The sequence below is a fragment of the Scyliorhinus canicula genome, chromosome 18 (genome assembly GCF_902713615.1).
Source record: "Scyliorhinus canicula chromosome 18, sScyCan1.1, whole genome shotgun sequence".
Lineage (NCBI taxonomy): Eukaryota > Metazoa > Chordata > Chondrichthyes > Carcharhiniformes > Scyliorhinidae > Scyliorhinus > Scyliorhinus canicula.
In genome coordinates, this window is record NC_052163.1 from 69,107,509 (window position 1) to 69,132,151 (window position 24,643).

The following is a 24,643-nucleotide window of genomic DNA, read 5'->3' on the forward strand; positions in this document are numbered from 1 at the left end:
CTGTTTAATTTCCTTCAGTCAAAATTCCTACACAATCCAGCAACATTACAAAACCCAAGTGTTTTATGTGCAATATAGGTAGAGGATGCACAGTCTCCTGGTTACATGAGTGCCATATGCACCGTGTCAGTCTGACAAAGCCTCGAACCTTCACCGTTTCAACTTGTCCCAAGGCTTGTTGAGCAGGCTGGGCTAAATGCTTCACCAACGTGTCCGCACCAACGGGCCTGTGTCCGCACCAACGGGCCTCTGTCCGCACCAACGGGCCTGTGTCCGCACCAACGGGCCTGTGTCCGCACCAACGGGCCTGTGTCCGCACCAACGGGCCTGTGTCCGCACCAACGGGCCTGTGTCCGCACCAACGGGCCTGTGTCCGCACCAACGGGCCTGTGTCCGCACCAACGGGCCTGTGTCCGCACCAACGGGCCTGTGTCCGCACCAACGGGCCTGTGTCCGCACTCACGGGCCTGTGTCCGCACTCACGGGCCTGTGTCCGCACTCACGGGCCGGTGTCCGCACTCACGGGCCGGTGTCCGCACTCACGGGCCGGTGTCCGCACTCACGGGCCTGTGTCCACACTAACGGGCCTGTGTCCGCACTCACTGGTTAAAACTGTTGCTTCACAGTGCCAGGGACCCAAGTTTCAATTTCCGGCTTGGGTCACTGTCTGTCTGGAGTCTGCATGTTCTCCCCATGTCTGGTTGGGTTTCGTCTGGGTGCTCCGGTTTCCTCCCACAAGTCCTGAAAGTTGTGCTTGGTAGGTGAATTGGATATTCTGAATTCTCCCTCAGTGTACCCGAACAGGCGCCTGAGTGTGGCGACTAGGGGATTTTCACAGTAATTTCATTGCAGTGTTAATGTAAGCCTCCTGTGACACTAATAAAGATTGTTATTAGTGTTATTTTTATAAGTCCAGTGCTTAAAATGTTCTCCTGGACAAACTTTAAGAATTCTGCTCCCTCTAAACCTTTTACACTATGGCTACCCCAGTTAATATTGGGGATGTTGACATCCCCCATTATTACTATCCTATTACTTTCACACTTCTCTGAAATTTGCTTACATATCCGCTCTTCTATCTCTCTCGGACTATTTAGAGGCCTACAGAAGATTCCAAGCAATATGATTGCTCCTTTTTGGTTTTAAGTTCTACCACGTTGGCTTCATTTGGAGAGCCTTCTAAGATGTTGTCCCTCCTTACTGCTGTAACTCATTCCCTGATCGAAATTGCAACACCTCCTACCCTTTTATCTCCTTCCCTGTCTTGCCTGAAGATCTTGTATACTGGAACATTGAGATGCCAATCATGCTCCTCAATCATGTGTCAGTGACAGCAATGACATCACACCCATGTTTTAATCTGTGCCCTAAATTCATCTGCCTTGTCCATCAAACTTCTTGATTAAAATAAGTACCATCCAGTCTTGCCAAACTCCTTTGTTACTTAACGACTCTAGAACTTCTATGCCTTCCTGACTCACTTGCTGTCTCTTCTCACTTTGGCTATGCATCTCCCCCTGCTGAACCTTCTCTCAGGGTCCCAGTGCCCTGCCAAGTTAGTTCAAACCCTCCCCAACAGCACTAGGAAACCTCCTAGTTGGTCCCATTGTACATGACCTACCATACCCAAAAATGATCCCAATGTCCGAGAAATCTAAACCCCTTCCTCCTGCACCATCTCTCCAGCCATGCATTCATCTGGACTAAACTCCTATTTCTATACTCACTAGCACGTGACACCAGAGGTAATCCAGAGACTGCTACCTTCTGGGCCCTGATTTATAACGTACTTCCTAGCTCACTAAATACTATTGCCAGGATCTCATCCCTTTTTCTACCTATATTGTGTGTACCAATATGTACCACAAATCTGTCTGTTTGCCCTCCTCCTTCAGAATGCCCTGCATCTGTTCAGTGACATCCCTAAGCCTCACAACAGGGAGGCAGCATTACACCCTGGAGTCTCTTTTGTGGCCGCATAAACACCTGATTGTCCCCCTTACACTTGAATCCCCTACCACGATAGCCCTGGCATTCTTCCTCCTCCTCCTCTCATGTGCAGCAGATCCACCCATGGTGCCATGAAGTTAGCTGCCACTGCATTCCCTTACACAGTCATCTCCCCCAACAGTATCTAAAACGGTATAGCTTTCAGAAAGGGGGGATGGCCACGGGGGCACTCCGTCTTCCTCTACTTTGCCCGTTGGTGTGACCACCTCACTGAATATGCTATCCACGACTTGCTCACCATCGCGAATGCTCCACAGTGAATCCACCCTCAGCTGCAACTCCGAAATGCTGTTAGCCAGTAACTGCAGTTGGACACACTGCGCATGTGGCCACCAGGGACAACTGAAGCTTCCATGATTTGACACATAGCACAGGAGGAGCATATCTCGAGTATGAGCTCTCCTGCCATGACTACCCTTAAGCCCCTCATTTGCTCCCTTTTTGAGTAAAGAAATTATGCTCATTTCAGAATACTATTAATATACGTCCCTTATGCTAACTTTAATTTCCTAACCCTACTTTGTTTACTTATATTACTTTATTATAATGACCCTGAATTTCACTAATGTGTTTTTTTCTCAGACAATTCCTTCTTCAAAAAAAAACACTTTTTAAAAATCACGACTGCTTCTCTGTGATGCTGACTGCGAGGACACCATTCCCAGACTGCTTCATTGTGACGCTGGCTGCGAAGACACCATTCCCAGACCACTTCTACTCTGACGCTGACTGCAAGGACACCATTCCCAGACCACTTTTCTGTGACACTGACTGTGAGAACACCATTCCCAGACTACTTCATGGTGACAAATGACAAAGAACAGTCCTCAAGCCTGTGCCGATCACGTATCTAGACCAACTGCCTGTATCCCTCTACACACCATCTGTTCATGTGTCTATCCAGATAAGTATTAAAGGTTGCTAGCATATCTAACTCAACCACCTCACTTGGCAGTGCATTCCAGGCCACCACCACCCTCTGCTTCAAAACTTCCCCCGTATATCTTCACTGAACCTTTCTCCCCTCACCTTGAACCTGCGCCCCGTTGTAATTGTCATTTCCACCCTGGGCAAAAGCCTCCAACTGTTCACCCTATCTATACCCCTAATCATTTTATAAACTTCTATCAGGTCGCCCCTCAGCCTCCGTCTCTCTAGGGAGAACAATCCCAGTTTTTTCAATCTCTCCTCATAGCTAATACTCTCCATACCAGGCAACATCCTGATAAACCTTTTCTGTACTCTCTCCAAAGCCTCCACATCCTTCTGGTAGTGCGGTGACCAGAATTAGACACAGTATTCCAAATGTTGCCTAACCAACGTTCTATGTAATTGTAACATAATTTTCGAGCTTTTATACTCGAAAGCCCATCCTATGAAGTCAAGCGCGCCATATGCTTTCTTTACCACCATTTCCACCTGTGCTCCCACTTTTAAGGATCTGTAGACATGCACACCCAGATCTCTGTGTGTCTCTGTGCTCCAGATGGTTCTGCCCTTTATTTTATAGCTCCCATCTGAATTGGATCTGAATGCATCACCACTTATTTGTCCAGGTTAAATTCCATTTCTCTGCCCAATTTTGCAGCCTATCTATATCCTGTTGTATTCTCTGACAATGTTCATCACTATCCGCAACTCCTGCAATCTTAGTATCATCCGCAAACCTGCCAATCAGACCCGCTATGTTTTCTTCCAGTCATTTATATATATTACAAAGAGCAGAGGTCCCAGAACTGATCCCTACGGAACACCACTAGTTACAGACCTCCATTCCACTACAGAACACCCTTCCATTGCTACCCTCTGTTCTTCTATGGCCAAGCCAGTCTGGATCCATTTAGCTAGTTCGCCCCTGATCCCATGTGATCTAATCTTTTGCACCAGCCTGCCATGAGGGACCTTATCAAATGCTTTACTAAATTCCATGTAGAAAACATCCACAGCCCTTCCCTTGTCAATCATTTTTTTACCTCCTCAAAAAATTAAATCAGATTAGTGAAACATGACCTCCCTCATACAAAACCATGCTGTGTGTCGCTAATAAGACCATTTACTTCCAAATGTGCCTAGATCCTGGGCGGGATTCTGCCGTAATCGGTGGGGCAGCAACTCCAGCGGGAAGGAGTGGCATGAACCACTCCGGCGTCGTGCCGCCCCAAAGGTGCGGAATCCTCTGCACCTTCAGGGGCCAGGCTGGCCCTGGAGTGGTTTGCGCCGCGCCGGCCGGCAGGGAAGGGGCTTGGCACCACATCAACTGGCGCCGAGGGGCCTCCACCGGCCGGCGCGAGTGGGCACATGTGTGGGAGCGCCATCCCCGCACATGCTCAGAGGGCTTTGTTTCCGCACTGGCCATGGCGGACCACAACAGCCACCAGTGCGGAAGAATACAGTGCCCCCACGGCACAGGCCCGCCACGGATCGGTGGGCCCCGATCGCGGGCCAGGCCACCGTGGGGGCACATCCTGCACCAGATCCCCCCCGCGCTCTCCAGAAAACCCCAGAGGCTGCCCGCGCCACCAGATCCCGCCGGTAAGGACCTACTCTAATTTACGCCGGCGGGACCGGCAAAAAACACAGGCGGCCCCTCGGCCCATCGCGGGCCGGAGAATCGTTGGGGACCGAGGCCAGCTGCCGCCGACTGGCGCGGCGCGATTTCCGCCCCCGCAAAATTCGGCAGCCGGCGGGGGCGGGATTCACGCCGACCCCCGGCGATTCTCCGACCCGGCGGGGGGGTCGAAAAATCCCGCCCCCTATCTCTGAGAATCTTTTCCAACAATTTCACGGTCACTGACGTCAAGCTCACTACCCTTGCAACCCATCTTAAATAACGGTACAACATTGGCTATCCTCCAATCTTCTGGGATCTCATCTGTGGCCAATGAGGACACAATGATTTCTGTCAAAGGCCCAGTGACTTCATCTCTTGTCTCCCCCGACAATCTGGGATAGATGCCATCTGGCCCTGAGGATTTGTCCACCTTACTGTACATTATATTATTCTGTTTGGTGCTTCAGGAGTGTGAGTCACCCTAGTTAGCTGAGGTCTGTATAAAAGACAGACAGAAAGTGCACTCAGTCAGCTTTGCACAGGTCAAGGAGACACAGCCGGAGTGAGACACACCTAGAGTGGGAAATGGAACTTGGTAATTCGGTGCAGATTGGGAGAAGGTGCTTTTTCCCTACCATTTTGTTTCCTTTCTTCTGGCTTGTAACTGTTAAACTGCAGGGAGAAAACCAGAGAGAATCCTGGGAAGGTAAGTGATTTTTTATATTTTATTTTTATTTTTATTATCTTTTCAAATTCTGGGGGGGGGGGGGGACTGAAGTGACATCACAGTAAAGCTGTGACCTGATTGGCTGGTTGGGAATCTGCACTACATTTAAAAATTAAACATTGTTAAACTAATTAAACATAATTAATTGATGAATTACTTAACTATAATTTAGAGGGGTATCTAAGCCAGAGATCAAAGAGTACTGTATTTAGCTTTCACATTCATAGTAGAAATCTAGTGCTAGAAAACATATAATTAACAGTAGCTTTTTTTAAAAAAAATTTAAATTTAAGTTACTAATTAATTAACGCAATGTCAATTTGAGGGGTACAGAGTCACACGGGAGGGTTTAAACTAGTATGGCAGGGGGCTGGGTACCAGAGCAATAGGTCAGAAGGTGAAAGCATTAAGGGAGAACTAGGTAATAGGGCCAGTATGGCTCTGAGGAAGAGAGACAGGGAGATGTTGCTGAAAACAGCGGGTCTGGTGGCCTGAAGTGCATATGTTTTAATGCAAGAAGTATTACCGGTAAGGCAGATGAACTTATCGCTTGGATTAGTACTTGGAACTATGATGTTGTTGCCATTACAGAGATCTGGTTGAGGGAAGGACAGATCGGCAGCTAAACGTTCCAGGATTTAGATAAAGAACAAAGAACAAAGAAAATTACAGCACAGGAACAGGCCCTTCGGCCCTCCCAGCCTGCACCGATCCAGATCCTTTATCTAAACCTGTCACCTATTTTCCAAGGATCTACTTCCCTCTGTTCCCCGCCCGTTCATATATTTGTCTAGATGCATCTTAAATGATGTTATCGTGCCCGCCTCTGCCACCTCCGCTGGCAAAGCGTTCCAGGCATCCACCCCCTGGGTGAAAAAAACTTTCCACGCCCATCTCCCTTAAACTTTCCCCCTCTCACTTTGAAATCGTGACCCCTTGTAACTGACACCCCCACTCTTGGAAAAAGCTTGTTGCTATCTACCCTGTCCATACCTCTCATAATTTTGTAGCCTTCAATCAGGTCCCCCCTCAACCTCTGTCTTTCCAATGAAAACAATCCTAATCTACTCAACATTTTTTCATAGCTAGCACCCTCCATACCAGGCAACATCCTGGTGAACCTCCTCTGCACCCTCTCTAAAGCATCCACATCCTTCTGAGAATGTGGCGACCAGAACTGCACGCAGTATTCCAAATGTGGCCTAACCAAAGTCCTATACAACAGTAACATGACCTGCTGACTCTTGTACTTAATACCCCGTCCGATTGAGGCAAGCGTGCTGCATGCCTTCTTGACCACTCTATCAACCTGCGTTGCCACCTTCAGGGTACAATGGACCTGAACTCCCAGATCTCTCTGTACATCATTTTTCCCCAGGACTCTTCTATTGACCATATAGTCCGCTCTTGAATTGGATCTTCCAAAATGCATCACCTCGCATTTGCCTGGATTGAACTCCATCTGCCATTTCTCTGCCCAACTCTCCAATCTATCTATATTTTGCTGTATTCTCTGACAGTCCCCCTCGCTATCTGCAACTCCACCAATCTTAGTATCATCTGCAAACTTGCTCATCAGACCACTTATACCTTCGTCCAGATCATTTATGTATATCACAAACAACAGTGGTCCGAGCACGGATCCCTGTGGAACATCACTAGTCACCTTTCTCCATTTTGAGACACTCCCTTCCACCATTATTCTCTGTCTCCTGTTGCCCAGCCAGTTCTTTATCCATCTAGCTAGTACACCCTGAACCCCATACAACTACACTTTTTCCATCAACCTGCCATGGGAAACTTTATCAAACGCCTTACTGAAGTCCATGTATATGACATCTACAGCCCTTCCCTCATCAATTAATTTTGTCACTTTCTCAAAGAATTCAAAACCATGCCACCTGTCACTGATAAGTCTATTTTCTTCCAAATGTGAATAGATCCTATCCCTCAGTATCTTCTCCAACAGTTTGCCTACCACTGACGTCAAGATGTTTCAGCCAGCGGGGGATAGAGGAGCAGATAGGTAGACAGATTTTGGAAACGAGTAAAAACTCGTTTGTGATGGGAGACTTCGACTTCAACTTCCCCAATATTGACTGGGACTCACTTAGTGCTGGGGGCTTGGACGGGACAGAGGTTGTAAGGAGTCTCCAGGAGGGCTTCTTAAAACAATATGTAGATAGTCCAACTAGGGAAGGGGCTGTACTGGACCTAGTATTGGGGATTGTGCCCGGCCAGGTGGTAGAAGTTTCAGTAGGGGAGCATTTCGGGAACAGTGACCACAATTCAGTAAGTTTTAAAGTGCTGGTGGACAAGGATAAGAGTGGTCCTGGGGTGAATATGATAAATTGGGGGAAGGCTAATTATAAAAATATTAGGCGGGAACTGAAGAACCTAGATTGGGGGGCGGATGTTTGAGGATAAATCAACATATGACATGTGGGAGGCTTTCAAATGTCAGTTGAAAGGAATTCAGGACCGGCATGTTCCTGTGCGGAAGAAGGATAAATTTCGGGAACCTTGGATAATGAGAGACATTGTAGGCCTCGTCAAAAAGAAAAAGGAGGCATTTGTCAGGGCTAGAAGGCTGGGAACAGATGAAGCCTGTGTGGAATATGAGGAAAGTAGGAAGGAACTTAAGCAAGGACTCAGGAGGGCTAAAAATGGTCAGGAAAAGTCATTGGCAAATAGGGTTAAGGAAAATCCCAAGGCTTTTTACATGTACATAAAAAGCAAGAGGGTTGGAAAGGGTTGGCCCACTAAAGGATAGGCAAGGGAATCTATGTGTGGAGCCAGAAGAAATGGGTGAGGTACTAAATGAATACTTTGCATCAGTATTCACCAAAGAGAAGGAATTGGTGGATGTTGAGTCTGGAGAAAGGTGTGTAGATAGCCTGGGTCACATTGAGATCCAAAAAGACGAGGTGTTGGGCGTCTTGAAAAATATTAAGCTAGATAAGTCCCCAGGGCCTGATGTGATCTACCTCAGAATACTGAAGGAGGCTAGAGAGGAAATTGCTGAGGCTTTGACAGTAATCTTTGGATCCTCACTGTCTGCAGGTGATGTCCCGGAGGACTAGAGAATAGCCAATGTTGTTTCTTTGTTTAAGAAGGGTAGCAAGGATAATCCAGGGAACTACAGGCCGATGAGCCTTACGTCAGTGGTAGGGCAATTACTGGAGAGAATTCTTCGAGACAGAATCTACTCCCATTTGGAAGCAAATGGACGTATTAGCGAGAGGCAGCATGGTTTTGTGAAGGGGAGGTCGTGTCCCACGAACTTGATCGTTTTTTGAAGATGTCACAAAGATGATTGATGCAGGTAGGGCAGTGGATGTTGTCTATATTCAGTAAGGCCTTTGACAAGGTCCCTCATGGCAGACTGGTACATAAGGTGAAGTCACACGGGATCAGGAGTGAGCTGGCAAGATGGATACAGAACTGGCTAGGTCATAGAAGGCAGAGAGTAGCAATGGAAGGGTGTTTTTCTGATTGGAGGGCTGTGACTAGTGGTGTTCTGCAGGGATCGGTGCTGGGACCTTTGCTGTTCATAGTATATATAAATGATTTGGAGGAAAATGTAACTGGTCTGATTAGTAAGTTTGCAAACGACACAAAGGTTGGTGGAATTGCGGATAGCAATGAGGACAGTCAGAGGATACAGCAGGATTTAGATTGCTTAGAGACTTGGGCGGAGAGATGGCAGATGGAATTTAATCCGGACAAATGTGAGGTGATGCATTTTGGAAGGTATAATTCAGGTAGAGAATATACAGTGAATGGTAGAACCCTCAAGAGCATTGACAGACAGAGCGATCCAGGTGTACAGGTCCACAGGTCACTGAAAGGGGCAACACAGGTGGAGAAGGTGGTCAAGAAGGCATACGGCATGCTTTCCTTCATTGGCCGGGGCATTGAGTATAAGTATTGGCAAGTCATGTTGCAGCTGTATAGAACCTTAGGCCACAGTTGGAGTATAGTATTCAATTCTGGTCGCCACACTACCAGAAGGATGTGGAGGCTTTAGAGACGGTGCAGAAGAGATTTACCAGGATGTTGCCTGGGGAGATATCATAATATCCACTCATGTATATCATGAGATGCAGTCAGGCAGTGATTGACACACAGGATAACCAATGAACACACACAACACAGAACAACCAATCACCAGACAGGACACCACCACTATAAACCCATAGGGCATTAAGGCTCTCTCTCTCTCACGGGACACGGCCAGGGAGATGGTCACAGTGCACAGGCCAATGAACATCATCACCATGTGGTAGAGAGCTAGTCTGGTCAAGGAGGTTATCAGTTAGGTTAATAGAGTGTCAACCCACAGAGGATTATGTGCAGCAATCTACAGGTTCAATAAAACAGTGTTGGACCATCTCTTGTGTCGGAAGCCTATTTCTCGTTTTACTGCATCCAGTTGAAGTCAATGTTAGACCAAAACAGATAACATATCATGGTATCAGAGAGATATTAACTCTAACGAACCTACCTTGAGTGAATCTCCAACAACCAGCATGTAGCCATCCAGTGGCATGGAAAAGATCCAACCTCCTCCGCAACTCCGGACCTCCGGCAACCTCGGCGCCAGCTGGAAAAGTCTTCAAACAGAATTTCCTCCTGTATATCGAGGCCTCCGACCTCAAGGCAGCATCGGATGCCCGAAAGATCGCGCTGTTCCTGTCGACTGCGGGGGACCACACATCTATAACTCGCTCACGTTTGCCGATAGCGAAGACAAGACGAAGGTCAAGACGGTTCTGCTGAAATTCGACAACCACTGCGACATTGAGGTGAATGAGAGCTTTGAACGGTACATCTTCCAACAGGGGCTTCAGGGTAAGGATGAACCTTTTCAGTCCTTGCTGACCCATCTCCGCATCCTAGCGCAGTCATGTAATTATGGCTCGACGGCTGATTCCATGATCCGGGATCAGATCGTTTTCGGGGTCCAGTCCGACTCCCTGCGGGAGCAGCTCCTCAAAATCAAACAGTTGACCCTCTCCGTCGCCATTGAAACGTGCGTTGTCCATGAGCATGCCAGGAATTGTTACTCCCGCATCAGGGTGGCAGAAAATGCAAAACTAGTCTCCCACAAGGCAGAAAGGGTGCAGGCCATAGCAAAAATGCAAGGCCTGAGCATCGAGGAGAGTGGCTGTTTCGCGCTCTTTTTCCGGGTCCCTACACATATGCGCCACGACCGGGTGGACGACGAGGCCGAAGACCCCGATGCACATGTGCGAAAGTTGGCCGACCGCACTGCGCATGCACGATGGCGCACGGAACACGCTAACGTCAGCGTCATGGCGTGTTCAAATTGTGGCTCCGCCCATTTAAAGCGTCAATGTCCAGCCAAAGGAAGGCGATGCCTACAGTCTCCATACCGGGTGGGCATAATCACCACGCGCGAGCTGGCCTCCACCGTGCCTGCAAACCGCCTTTCAATTCTCACTGTGGATCCTGATGACGAGTGGTGTGCTGTCGTCATGGTTAACCAGTCTCGCATCCGATTTAAATTGGACACTGGCGCATCTGCAAACCTCATATCGCAGTCGGACCTCGACAGCATCCGAGACCAACCTAGCATTCTTCCACCAGCCTGCCAGCTCCTTGACTACAATGGCAATGCCATAGCTGCCAGTGGATCGTGTCAGCTAGGTGTATCTCACAAGGCAATCAAAGTGACGTTACGATTCAAGATCGTCCGCCCTGATAAGGCACCCCTGATCGGTGCTCGCGCATGCAAACATCTAAATCTGGTCGAGCGCGTCCATGCCATGTCCTCGACACCGGCGACTGCCTCGCCCAATGTAAATCTCCAGGCTGAGATAGAGGACACGCTCACGCAATCCCATAACATGTTTGATAGAATGGGCACGCTCCCATATTGTTACAAGATATTGCTCAAACCGAATGCCATCCCAGTCATCCATGCACCGCGCCGGGTGCCGGCCCCTCTCAAGGATCGTCGGAAATCGCAGCTACGAGAGCTCCAAGACCAGGGTATCATCTCAAAGGTCATGGAACCAACAGACTGGGTCAGCTCCATGGTCTGCGTCAAGAAGCCCTCTGGTGAACTCTGCATTTGCATTGATACCAAAGACCTGAATCGCAACATCATGCGCGAGCACTACCCGATCCCAAAGCGTGAAGAGTTAACCTGTGAGATGGCTCATGCCAAATTCTTTACCAAGCTGGATGCCTCCCATGGGTTCTGGCAGATATAGCTGGACGAGTCCAGTCGGAAGCTGTGCACGTTTAACACTCCGTTAGGCAGGTATTGCTGCAACCGCATGCCTTTTGGTATCATATCAGCTTCCGAAGTCTTTCATCACATAATGGAGCAAATGATGGAGGGCATCGAGGGGGTGCGAGTCTATGTGGACGACGTGATCATCTGGTCCACGACACCTGAGGATCACATCGCTCGCCTCAAACAGGTTTTCCAGAGGATACATGAAAACGGCCTCCAGCTCAACAGGGCCAAAAGCTCATTTGGTAGGTCCGCTATCAAGTTTCTGGCTGACCATGGGCGAAATTCTCCGACCCCCAGCAGGGTCAGAGAATCGCCTGGGGCCGCCTAAAATCCCGCCCCCGCCGTGGCAGAGATTCTCCGCCACCCGGGAAGTGGCGGTGGCAGGAATCTCACCACTCCGATCAGCGAGGCCCCTGCGGTGATTCTCTGGCTCAGATGGGCCGAAGTCCCGCCGCTGGGAGCCCTCTCCCGCCGCCGAGGTTTGAACCACCTCTGTAACGGCGAGACCAGCGGCGCGAGCGGGACCTGGGGGGGGGGGGGGGGGGGGGGGGCGATCAGACCCCGGGGAGTGCCCCCACGGTGGCCAGGCCCACAATCGGGGCCCCCCGCTCAGACTCCGGGCCAGTGCCCTGGGGGCACTATTTCTCTTCCGCGGCCGCCACGGCCTCCGCCATAGCGGAAGGGAAACCAACATCACGCATGTGCCGGTAGTGACGTCAGCGGCTGCTGGCCGCTGACGTCACCGCCGGCGCAGGCGCCGACCGGCGAAAGCCTTTCGGCCAGCCCCGCTGCCGGGGGCGCCGGTTTTTTGTGCCAGTCTCCTTTGGGGAAGCCCGACCCCATAGTGGTTGGTCCCCTACGCCGGGACCCTCCGTCACGCCGGGTAGGGGAGAATCCAGCCCCATATTTCACAGCAGGGTGTGCAACCTGACGCTGACAAGGTGCTGGCAATCAATGCCATGAAGACCCCAGAGGACAGAAAGGCGGTCCTCCGTTTCCTCGGGATGGTGAATTTTCTCGGGAAATTCATTCCCAACATGGCATCCCACACTACAGCCCTCTGGCATCTCGTAAAAAAGTCGACAGTGTTCCAGTGGCTTCCCGCACATCAAGCGGAGTGGCTTGAGTTGAAGGCGAAGCTCACCACAGCCCCAGTACTGGCATTCTTTGACCCAACCAAGGATACCAAGGTATCCACAGACGCAAGCCAGGACGGCACTGGGGCGGTGCTCCTCCAGCGAGACGACTCCTCGTCCTGGGCTCCCGTGTCATACGACTCCGACCGAGCAACGGTATGCCCAGATCGAGAAGGAGTGCTTGGGTCTCCTGACAGGAATAGTCAAGTTTCATGACTACGTATACGGCCTGCCAAATTTCACAGTGGAAACAGACCACACGCCTTTAGTCCACATAATCCAAAAGGATTTAAATGACTTGACACCTCGGCTTCAGCGAATTCTTCTTCGTCTCCGCCAATATGACTTGGAACTCGTCTACACACCGGGTAAGGAGCTGATCATCGCGGATGCCCTATCCTGATCCGTCACCACGCCGTGTGAACAATGTGTCACCACATTGAAGCACAGGTGCAGCTGTGTGCCAGCAACCTCTCAGCCACTGATGAAAGAGTTACATAAATAGCTATAGCCATAGAACATACAGTGCAGAAGGAGGTCATTCAGCCCATCGAGTCTGCACCGACCCCCTTAAGCCCTCACTTCCACCCTTTCCCCGTAACCCAATAACCCCATCTAACCTTTTTTTTGGTCACTAAGGGCAATTTACCATGGCCAATCTACCTAACCTGCACATCTTTGGACTGTGGGAGGAAACTTGAGCACCTGGAGGAAACCCACGCAGACACGGAGAGAATGTGCAGACTCCACACAGACAGTGACCCAGCCAGGAATCGAACCTGGGACCCTGGAGCTGTGAAGCCACAGTGCTGTCCACTTGTGCTACCGTGCTGTCCCCAGTTCTTCAACGTTAAGGTTGAGCTGAAGGTTTGCACGATCCTACCACTTTAGTCACATCACATCCAGTCCCCATTACCCGCAATCAAACGGGAAGGCCGAGAAAGGGGTCCACATTGTCAAGCAGTTCCTGTGCAAGGCTGCAGACTCGGATTTCACCCTGGCGCTGTTGGCATACAGGGCAACCCCTCTGTCGACTGATTTGTCTCCGGCGCAGTTGCTCATGAACCGCAACCTGAGGACGACTGTTCCAGCCATCCATATTCCAGACCTTGACCACCTCACGGTGCTGCAGAAGGTGCAGCGATCCAAGGACCAGCAAAATATCACGTATGATGCTCATGCCACGGCTCCTGCGCTGGCTCCAGACGATGTTGTTTGCGTTCAGCTGCCTGAGGGAGGTTGGTCAGCCCCAGCTGTTGTCATCAGACAGGCTGCCCCCAAGTCTTTTGTTGTCTAAATGGCTGATGGCTCCATTTTATGGCGCAACAGGAGGGCGCTGAGTAAAGTTCCCTGCCCATCACCCGACCGCTCTTCCCCGCATGTCATCATGCCTCCTCCGGACGTCTTGCACCACGAGGCCACCGATCTGGCAGCGATCCCACCTGTCCACAAGGCCACCGAGATGGCAGCCATCCCACCTGTCCACAAGGCCACCGAGATGGCAGCCATCCTGTCTGTCCAGGTGCCGGCGTCCCCCCCTCCATCTCTGCGGCGATCGACAAGAATTCGTCGCCCACCACAAAGATTGAATCTATAGACTTAAATCTTGTAAATTTTGTTCAGTTTGCTCTGTATCTGCACGATAGACACCTTCCCATGTACATATGTTCATTCATTCCCCAGTTGTACATAGTTATGCATGCATACACAGCCACGTTCCAAAATTTATTTTAAAAGGGGGAGATATCATAATATCCACTCATGTATATCATGAGATGTAGACAGGCAGTGTTTGACACACAGGATAACCAATGAACACACACGACACAGAACAACCAATCACCAGACAGGACACCACCACTAGAAAGCCCACAGGGCATTAAGGCTCTCCCTCTCTCTCACAGGACACGGCCAGGGAGATAGTCGCAGTGCACAGGCCAATGAACATTATCACCATGTGGTAGAGAGCTAGTCTGGTCAAGCCAGTAGGAAGTTATCAGTTAGGTTAATAGAGTGTCAACCCACAGCAGATTATGTACAGCAATCAACAGGTTCAATAAAACAGTGTTGGACCATCTCCTGTGTCGGAAGCCTGTTTCTCGTTTTACTGCATCCAGTTGCAGTCGATGTTAGACCAACACAGATAACACATCAGTATGGAAGGCATTAGCTATGAGGAGCGGTTGAATAAACTCGGTTTGTTCTCACTGGAACAACGGAGGTTGAGGGGCGACCTGATAGAGGTCTACAAAATTATGAGGGGCATGGACAGAGTAGATAGTCAGAGGCTTTTTCCCAGGGTAAAGGGGTCAATTACTAAGGGGAATAGGTTTAAGGTGCAAGGGGCAAGATTTAGAGGAGATGTACGAGGCAAGTTTTTTACACAGAGGGTACTGGGTGCCTGAAACACGCTGCGGGAGGAGGTGGTGGAAGCAGGGACGATAGTGACATTTAAGGGGCATATTGACAAATACATGAATAGGATGGGAATAGAGGGATACGGACCCAGGAAGTGTGGAAGATTTTAGTTTTAGACGGGCAGCACGGTCCGCACAGGCTTGGAGGGCCGAAGGGCCTGTTCCTGTGCTGTACTTTTCATTGTTCTTTGTTCTTTTGTTCTTAATGCTTTTTTTTTTAATATAATTTTTATTAGAATTTTTTACAGAAAATATAAAACATAACGACAAACAATGAAATGCAACAAAATAACCCACAATAACTGTATCACCCCCAGACCGTATCGACGCATGTATCCCATCCCCCACCCCCCCCCAACCCCAATGAACAACAAAAGAACTTCAAAATAAATTTAAATTAAATAAACAAACATAGTCATCGTCCGCCCCCCCCCCCCACCTTTTCCCTCCCCCAGCAACCCCTCCTCCGGTGCCTCCGCGTATCTCCTGTCCACATCCAGGAGCTCTCCCACCAGTCTCTCCCTCTCCTTCCTCTCCCTCCTTTCCCTATGGGCCCGGATGGAGATCAGCTCTCCCCGGATCACTGCTTTCAGAACCTGGTCCGCCACCTTCAAGTGGGTCTCCTGGAGCATAGCCACGTCCGCCTTCAGCCCCTTCAGATGAGAAAATACCCTGGTTCTCTTAACCGGCCCATTCAGCCCCCTCACGTTCCAGGTAATCAGCCGAATCAGAGAGCAACCTCCCCCTCTCCCCCGCCGGCTAGCCATAGCTTATCGACTGCTCGCCCCAGGCCAGCTCGCCCCGCCTGACCCGTTCCCCATGGCGATAACGCCTCTCCTCTACCCCCCCGGCCCACGCCAGCTCCTTCCTGGCCATTCCAGCAGCAACCCGGTATCCCCCCCCACCCCCCCAGGCTAGGACCCCACCTAGCCGCGACGCACCCTCCATGGTACTTCCGTGAGTCAGCTGACTTCTGCTGACCCGGCAGCTCCTGCTAAAACCCTTCTCCTCCCGGCATGGGGTCATCCCCCTCTTGCCACACCTCCTTGGCACCGCTTCAGCGCGGGAAAGAAAACCAGTAGAGGCCACGCCCCCACCTCCAGCTCCGCCCCCCCTGCCCCGCAGCGCGGACAACCAGAGGAAAGCCCGCGCTTTCACACTGCCACACCCCACCCTTCCGACGCAGCTCCTCAAAATCCAGTTTCACCCCAACCCCCGGCCCTGTACAGAAGAGAACATATAAAGCACATACCCCCAACGTTCCCCACATACCCCACACCCATACCCAACAGACAAACCCACCCGGAAACAGAGCAAAGAGAAAAGCAGCATAAAAAAAACACGTGTCAAAATTGAAGAACAGCAACAGCGAAAACAGCAACGGCCATAGTGTGTCCCCAGATCCTAGTTCGAGTCCAGTTTCTCCGCCTGTACAAAGGCCCACGCCTCCTCCGGGGACTCGAAGTAGTGGTGCTGGTCCTTATATGTCACCCACAGACGCGCAGGCTGCAGCATTCCAAATCTGACCTGCTTGGCATGCAGCAACGCCTTCGTCCGGTTGAACCCAGCCCTCCGCTTTGCCACCTCCGCACTCCAGTCCTGGTAGATTCGTACTACCGAATTCTCCCACTTGCTGCTCCTCTCTTTCTTGGCCCAGCGCAGCACACACTCCCGGTCACTAAATCGATGGAACCGCACCAGCACCGCCCGCGGGGGTTCATTTGCCTTAGGCCTCCTGGCCAGCACTCTGTGAGCTCCCTCAAGCTCCAGGGGCAAATGGAAGGACCCCGCTCCCATCAACGAGCTCAACATCGTGGTCACGTACCATGGGAGATCCGACCCCTCCAGCCCCTCCGCCAGGCCCAGGATCCTCAAATTCTTTCGCCTCGTGCGAACGTCCAGCTCCTCCAAGCGGTCTTGCCACTTTTTGTGAAGTGCCTCGTGCAACTCCACTTTCCCCACGAGGACCACGGCCTCCTCCTCCCGCTCAGCGGCCTGCTGCTGCAACTCCCGGATAGACACCTCCTGGGCCGCCTGAGCTCCAAGCAGCTTGTTGGTAGTCGCATTCAGTGAGTCCAGCAACTCAGCCTTCAGCTCCGCAAAACAGCGCAGAAGAGCAGCTTGCTGCTCCTGCGCCCACTTCCACCTGTCCTCGGGTGCTCCGCCGGCTGCCATTTTATCCTCCTTCCCCCTCTTTTCTTGTGGAGCTGCTGCAACCTTTTCCTTTGCCCCACTCCGGGTGAGCACCATAAATTATGGGGAATGCTCCTCTAGACACCTTTCCCCACCGGGATTCGTCGAGACAGCGCCATTTGGGGCCCTCAAATCGGCCCAAAAGTCCTTAAGTAGCGGGAGCTGCGGTGCCGCACCTGCAAAGCCGGTTTTCTGACCGCTCCACTCCTAGTCCAGGCCATCCACCGGTGGAGAATCTGAGAAGGAGTGTTCCCACATGGGGAAAATTCCAAACAGCACCACTACGAGCCCTTAAAAGAGCCCCAAAGTCCGAAAATAGTGGGAGCCACTGAACGTGCGGCTTAGCTCCGCATCACCGCTACCGGAAGTCCGTCCCCGCTTCTTCAATGGCCTTGGTGAGATCTTTTCACAGTTCTTCCCTCTGCTGCTAGAATTCAGCTTTCATAAATGCCCTCAGGTCAGCTTGAGACCTATAAGCTGGCCCTTCCCCCGCTAGCATGCTTGCAGAGGCTTTTGTTTGTTGCTGCTCAGATAAATCTTGCACTGTTTCTGAGGGTCTGATAACCAAGAAACATCCTATTCCTGGGGGAAAATACTCCTTGAACATTCACCCACGCCATTTCATCGAAATTCCAAACCGTGCTGCCCAAAAAAGAGCTCTTTTCTGCAACCTTAGGCAGGAGCTGCCTCGTGTGTGCTCACTCACTTCATGATGCACACCGGAAGTCTTTCTTAATGCTTTTTAACACACCTAACACTTCCTCCCTCGTAATAACAACCTGTTCGAAAGTGTTTACACACCCCTCTGATACACCACTAATCAACATGTCCCTGTGATGAATGTTATCAGTAGCTGCTACAATGGTACCTTACCTTTAATACATTGGCCCTGGGGGACTCCGCCCCCAGGAAACGGTATATAAGATAAGGCTCACTCAGGCAGCATGTGATGAGCACACTTCTCGGCTGCTGTACAGTTCTCAGATGATTAAAGCCTTTGAATCATCTATCTTCTCCCCTGTGTTGCGATTGAGGGTATCTCAGTCCCTCTCCTTTGTGAATAACGATGCAAAATACTCATTAAGGACCTCACCTACTTAGAACAAAGAAAAGTATTCAACTGCTCCTTAAAAGACTCCCACATCCAAAGGTGGACTTACCCTCAAACTACCTATCCCAAACAACAGCCTCCAAATCCTGCCTAATCTGCCTTCCCCTAATTTAGCACCTTAACCCTAGGACAACACTCGTCCTTTTCCATGAGTATGCAAAAGGAATTGTGGTCACTGTTCGCCACATGTTCTCCCACTGCAACTTTGATGACCTGGCCGGGTTCGTTCCCTAGTACTAGGTCCAATAAAGCCCCTTCTCTAGTCGGATTATCCACATATTGTTCCAAAAACCTTCTTGGACACACAACAAATTCCTCACCATCCGCACCCCTAGCCCTAAGGGATTTCCAGTCAATTTGAGGAAAATTGAAGTCTCCCACTACAACAACTGTAATATTTCTACATCTATTCAAAATCTGCTCACATATCTGTTCTTCAACTTCCTGTTGGGAGGCCTGTAGTACACCCCCAGCATAGTGACTGCCCCCTTCTTATTTCTGAGCTCTACCCACAGTGCCTCGTTACATGATTCTTCCAAGATGTCCTCCCTCTGTACAGCTGTAATATGTTCCCCAAACAGTATTGCAACACCCCCACCTCTTTTACTTTCCTCCCTGTCTCTCCTAAAACACCTATAATCCTGGAATATTTAGCTGCCAGTCCTAGAACATAGAACAGTACAGCACAGAGCAGGCCCTTCGGCCCTCGATGTTGTGCCGAGCAATGATCACCCTACTCAAACCCACGTATCCACCCTATACCCGTAACCCAACAACCCCCCCTTAACCTTACTTATTTTGGACACTACGGGCAATTTAGCGTGCCTAATCCACCTAACCTGCACATCTTTGGACTGTGGGAGGAAACCGGAGCACCCGGAGGAAACCCATGCACACACGGGGAGGACGTGCAGACTCCACACAGACAGTGACCCAGCCGGGAATCGAACCTGGGACCCTGGAGCTGTGAAGCATTTATGCTAACCACCATGCTACCGTCCTGTCCCTTTTTTAATCAACTCTCCGTCACAGAAACCACATCAAAGTTCCGCACATGACTCATGTCTTTAAGTTCATCTGTCTTACCTGTTATGCTCCGTGCATTGAAACAGATACATTCCAGACCTCCAGTCCCACTGAGTTCGACCTCCCCCAGCAGATCCTGACTCTGAGCCAGCTTGGTCCTGGTGCCATACTCATCCCCGGTCTCTACACTTGCTGGCTTACAGTCCTGATTCCCATCCCTCTGCCAAATTAGTTTAAACCAATCCGAACCATACCAGCAAACCTCCCAGCCAGGATATATGGGTGCCCCTCCAGTTCAGGTGTAACCCGTCCTTCTTGTACAGGCCCCACCTTCCCTGGAAGATATCCGAGTGATCCAAAAAACTGAAGCCCTCCATAGAATTCATAGAATTTACAGTGCAGAAGGAGGCCATTCGGCCCATCGAGTCTGCACCAGCTCTTGAAAAGAGCACCCTACCCAACCGCACACCTCCACCATATCCCCATAACCCAGTAACCCCACCCAACACTAAGGGCAATTTTGGACACTAAGGGCAATTTAGCATGGCCAATCCACCTAACCTGCAGATCTTTGAACTGTGGGAGGAAACCGGAGCACCCGGAGGAAACCCACGCACACAGAGAGAACATGCAGACTCCACACAGACACCCTCCTGCACCAGTCCTTTAGCCACGTATTCAACTGTACTATATCCCTGTTGCTAGCCTCGCTAGCATGTGGCACTGGGAGTAATCCTGCAATTACTACCCTAGAGCTCCTGCTTTTTAATCTTCTACCTAACTCCCTAAATTGCCACTGCAGGACCTCGCTTCTCTTTCTACCCATGTCATTCATGCCAATGTGGACAATACCCTCTGTTTAATTTCGCTCCCATTTTAGGATGCTTTGTACCCGCTCAGAGACATCCAGGGACCCGGGAACCAGAGAGGCAAACTACCACGTCAGTGATGCTGACTGTGAGAACACCATTCCCAGACCATATCTACTGTGATACTGACTGAGAGGACACCATTCCCAGACCATATCTACTGTGATACTGACTGAGAGAACACCATTCCCAGACCATATCTACTGTGATACTGACTGAGAGGACACCATTCCCAGACCATATCTACTGTGATACTGACTGAGAGGACACCATTCCCAGACCATATCTACTGCGATACTGACTGAGAGGACACCATTCCCAGACCATATCTACTGTGATACTGACTGAGAGGACACCATTCCCAGACCATATCTACTGTGATACTGACTGAGAGAACACCATTCCCAGACCATATCTACTGTGATACTGACTGAGAGGACACCATTCCCAGACCATATCTACTGTGATACTGACTGAGAGGACACCATTCCCAGACCATATCTACTGTGATACTGACTGAGAGGACACCATTCCCAGACCATATCTACTGTGATACTGACTGAGAGAACACCATTCCCAGACCATATCTACTGTGATACTGACTGAGAGGACACCATTCCCAGACCATATCTACTGTGATACTGACTGAGAGGACACCATTCCCAGACCATATCTACTGTGATACTGACTGAGAGGACACCATTCCCAGACCAGATCTACTGTGATACTGACTGAGAGGACACCATTCCCAGACCACATCTACTGTGATACTGATTGAGAGGACACCATTCCCAGACCGCTTCTACTGTGATACTGACTGAGAGGACACCATTCCCAGACCATATCTACTGTGATACTGACTGAGAGGACACCATTCCCAGACCGCTTCTACTGTGATACTGACTGAGAGGTCACCGTTCCCAGACTGTTTCACTGCGATGCCTTCTACGAGAACACTGTTCCCAGACTACAACACTGTGACGCTGACTGCAAGGGCACCATTCTGTTATGGGAGAGGTGTTTTCAGAACCCCAAAATGTATCATGGAGTCCAACCACCCCCCCCCCTTTAATGGATTGTTGCTTTTGAAGCACATGGCTTGTTCCCGAGGTGTGGTATTACAATTATGGACACGTGGTTTTTAAAACAAAACAATGTTTATTCCATGAACTCAACTTAACCTTTTCAAATAAACATTGGGGGCGCAATTCTCCGCACTCACGACGGTGCGGAGAATAGCGGGGCTCGTAAAATTTTACGGCCACGCTAGTCTGACGCCCTCCCGCTATTCTCCCCCCCCCCCCCACGCCCGAATCCCGATACGAATCGCTGCCGCCGTTTTTTTACGGCCAGCAGCGATTCACAGCTGGCCGATGGGCCGAGTTCCCAGCCCTTTACGGCTGTTTTTACGAACGGCAAACACACCTGGTCTGGTTGTTCGTAAAAACGGCCGTAAAGTACCGATTTTTAAAACCATGGCACCGATTGGCACGGCAGTACCACGGCCGTGCCAAGGGTGCCATGGGCCCGCGATCGGTGGGCACCGATCGCGGGCAGCGGGTCCGATACCCGTGCACTATTTGTCCCTCCGCCGCCCCGCTGTATCACTTCGCGGGGCGGCTGAGGGGCATCCCGGCCCGCGCATGCGCGGGTTTCGTGCAAATGCGCGATGACGTCATCCGCGCATGTGCGGGTTGGAGTCTTCCAATCCGCGCATGCGCGGCTGACGTCGTATGACGCGTCAGCCGGCGCAAACTCTGGCAAGCGGATGCCGGAGCTCACGGCTGCGGCGTACTAGCCCCGACCGGGGACCAGAATCGGTTCCCGGTCGGGGAGGGGGGGGGGGGGGGCTGGCGTCAAACCCGCCCGGATTTGACGCCAGCCTTACGATTTCTCCCTCTCTGGGAGAATCGCGCCCTGGATGTCTTAACACCCCTTACTTCAAAGATAACCCCGAAAATAATACAAAACTACCCAATCCTGCAAACTGTTCTTTTAAACCTCCAAAAGACTTCAACCCTTCAAAAATAGGAGCACAACAGGTTACATTCAATATATTTATAGTCTTTGGATTTGCAGAAATCACCAGACCAGCTCTTTTCCTTCCTGAAACTCTCAGCAAACCAGGCAGGCACTTTTCAGCTGCTCTCTCAAACTGAAACTAAAAACTTCAATATGGCTGAGCTAAAAGCCCAGCTCCACCCACACTCTGACATCACTGCATTTCTTAAAGGTACATTGCTTAAACATCCATTTCTTAAAGGCACTCTCACATGATAATTCCCAGACTACTTCACTGCAATGCTGACTGCAAGGATACCATTCCCAGACTGCTTCACTGCATTGCTTACAATGAGAACACCATTCCCAGACTGCTTCACTGCATTGCTTACAATGAGAACACCATTCCCAGACTGCTTCACTGCATTGCTTACAATGAGAACACCATTCCCAGACTGCTTCACTGCATTGCTTACAATGAGAACACCATTCCCAGACTGCTTCACTGCGATGCTTACTACGAGAACACCACTCGCTGACTGCTTCACTGCAATGCTGACTGCAAGGACACCATTCCTAGATTATCAATACTTAGAACATAGAACATAGAACATAGAACGATACAGCGCAGTACAGGCCCTTCGGCCCTCGATGTTGCACTGACATGGAAAAAAAACTAAAGGTCATCTAACCTACACTATGCCCTTATCATCCATATGCTTATCCAATAAATTTTTAAATGCCCTCAATGTTGGCGAGTTCACTACTGTTGCAGGTAGGGCATTCCACGGCCTCACCACTCTTTGCGTAAAAAACCCACCTCTGACCTCTGTCCTATATCTATTACCCCTCAATTTAAGGCTATGTCCCCTCGTGCTAGCCACCTCCATCCGCGGGAGAAGGCTCTCGCTGTCCACCCTATCTAACCCTCTGATCATTTTGTATGCCTCTATTAAGTCACCTCTTAACCTTCTTCTCTCTAACAAAAACAACCTCAAGTCCATCAGCCTTTCCTCATAAGATTTTCCCTCCATACCAGGCAACATCCTGGTAAATCTCCTCTGCACCCGTTCCAAAGCTTCCACGTCCTTCCTATAATGAGACGACCAGAACTGTACGCAATACTCCAAATGCGGCCGTACTAGAGTTTTGTACAACTGCAACATGACCTCATGGCTCCGGAACTCAATCCCTCGACCAATAAAGGCCATCACACCATAGGCCTTCTTCACAACCCTATCAACCTGGGTGGCAACTTTCAGGGATCTATGTACATGGACACCGAGATCCCTCTGCTCATCCACACTACCAAGAATATTACCATTAGCCAAATATTCCGCATTCCTGTTATTCTTTCCAAAGTGAATCACCTCACACTTCTCCACATTAAACTCCATTTGCCACCTCTCAGCCCAGCTCTGCAGCTTATCTATGTCCCTCTGTAACCTGCAACATCCTTCCGCACTGTCTACAATTCCACCGACTTTAGTGTCGTCTGCAAATTTACTCACCCATCCTTCTGCGCCCTCCTCTAGGTCATTTATAAAAATGACAAACAGCAACGGCCCCAGAACAGATCCTTGTGGTACGCCACTCGTAACTGAACTCCATTCTGAACATTTCCCATCAACTACCACTCTCTGTCTTCTTTCAACTAGCCAATTTCTGATCCACATCTCTAAATCACCCTCAATCCCCAGCCTCCGTATTTTCTGCAATAGCCGACCGTGGGGAACCTTATCAAACGCTTTACTGAAATCCATATACAGCACATCAACTGCTCTACCCTCGTTTACCTGTTCAGTCACCTTCTCAAAGAACTCGATAAGGTTTGTGAGGCATGACCTACCCTTCACAAAACCATGCTGACTATCCCTAATCATATTATTCCTATCTAGATGATTATAAATCGTATCTTTTATAATCCTCTCCAAGACCTTACCCACCACAGACGTTAGGCGCACCGGCCTATAGTTACTGGGGTTATCTCTACTCCCCTTCTTGAACAAAGGGACCACATTTGCTATCCTCCAGTCCGCTGGCACTATTCCTGTAGCCAATGATGACCTAAAAATCAAAGCCAAAGGCTCAGCAATCTCTTCCCTGGCTTCCCAGAGAATCCTAGGATAAATCCCATCTGGCCCCGGGGACTTATCTATTTTCACCTTGTCCAGAATTGTCAACACTTCTTCCCTACGCACCTCAATGCCATCTATTCTAATAGCCTGGGTCTCAGCATTCTCCTCCACAATATTATCTTTTTCTTGAGTGAATACTGACGAAAAGTATTCATTTAGTATCTCGCTTATCTCCTCAGCCTCCACACACAAC

At 50.1% G+C, this 24,643-nt stretch overlaps 1 protein-coding gene across 4 annotated transcripts in view; it reads left to right on the forward strand.

Annotated features, from left to right (window-relative positions):
* Positions 1–24,643, forward strand: part of LOC119953246 (ras-related protein Rab-37-like) — a 506,036-nt gene that overhangs the window by 276,822 nt on the left and 204,571 nt on the right. The gene's annotated exons all lie outside the window — the stretch shown is intronic.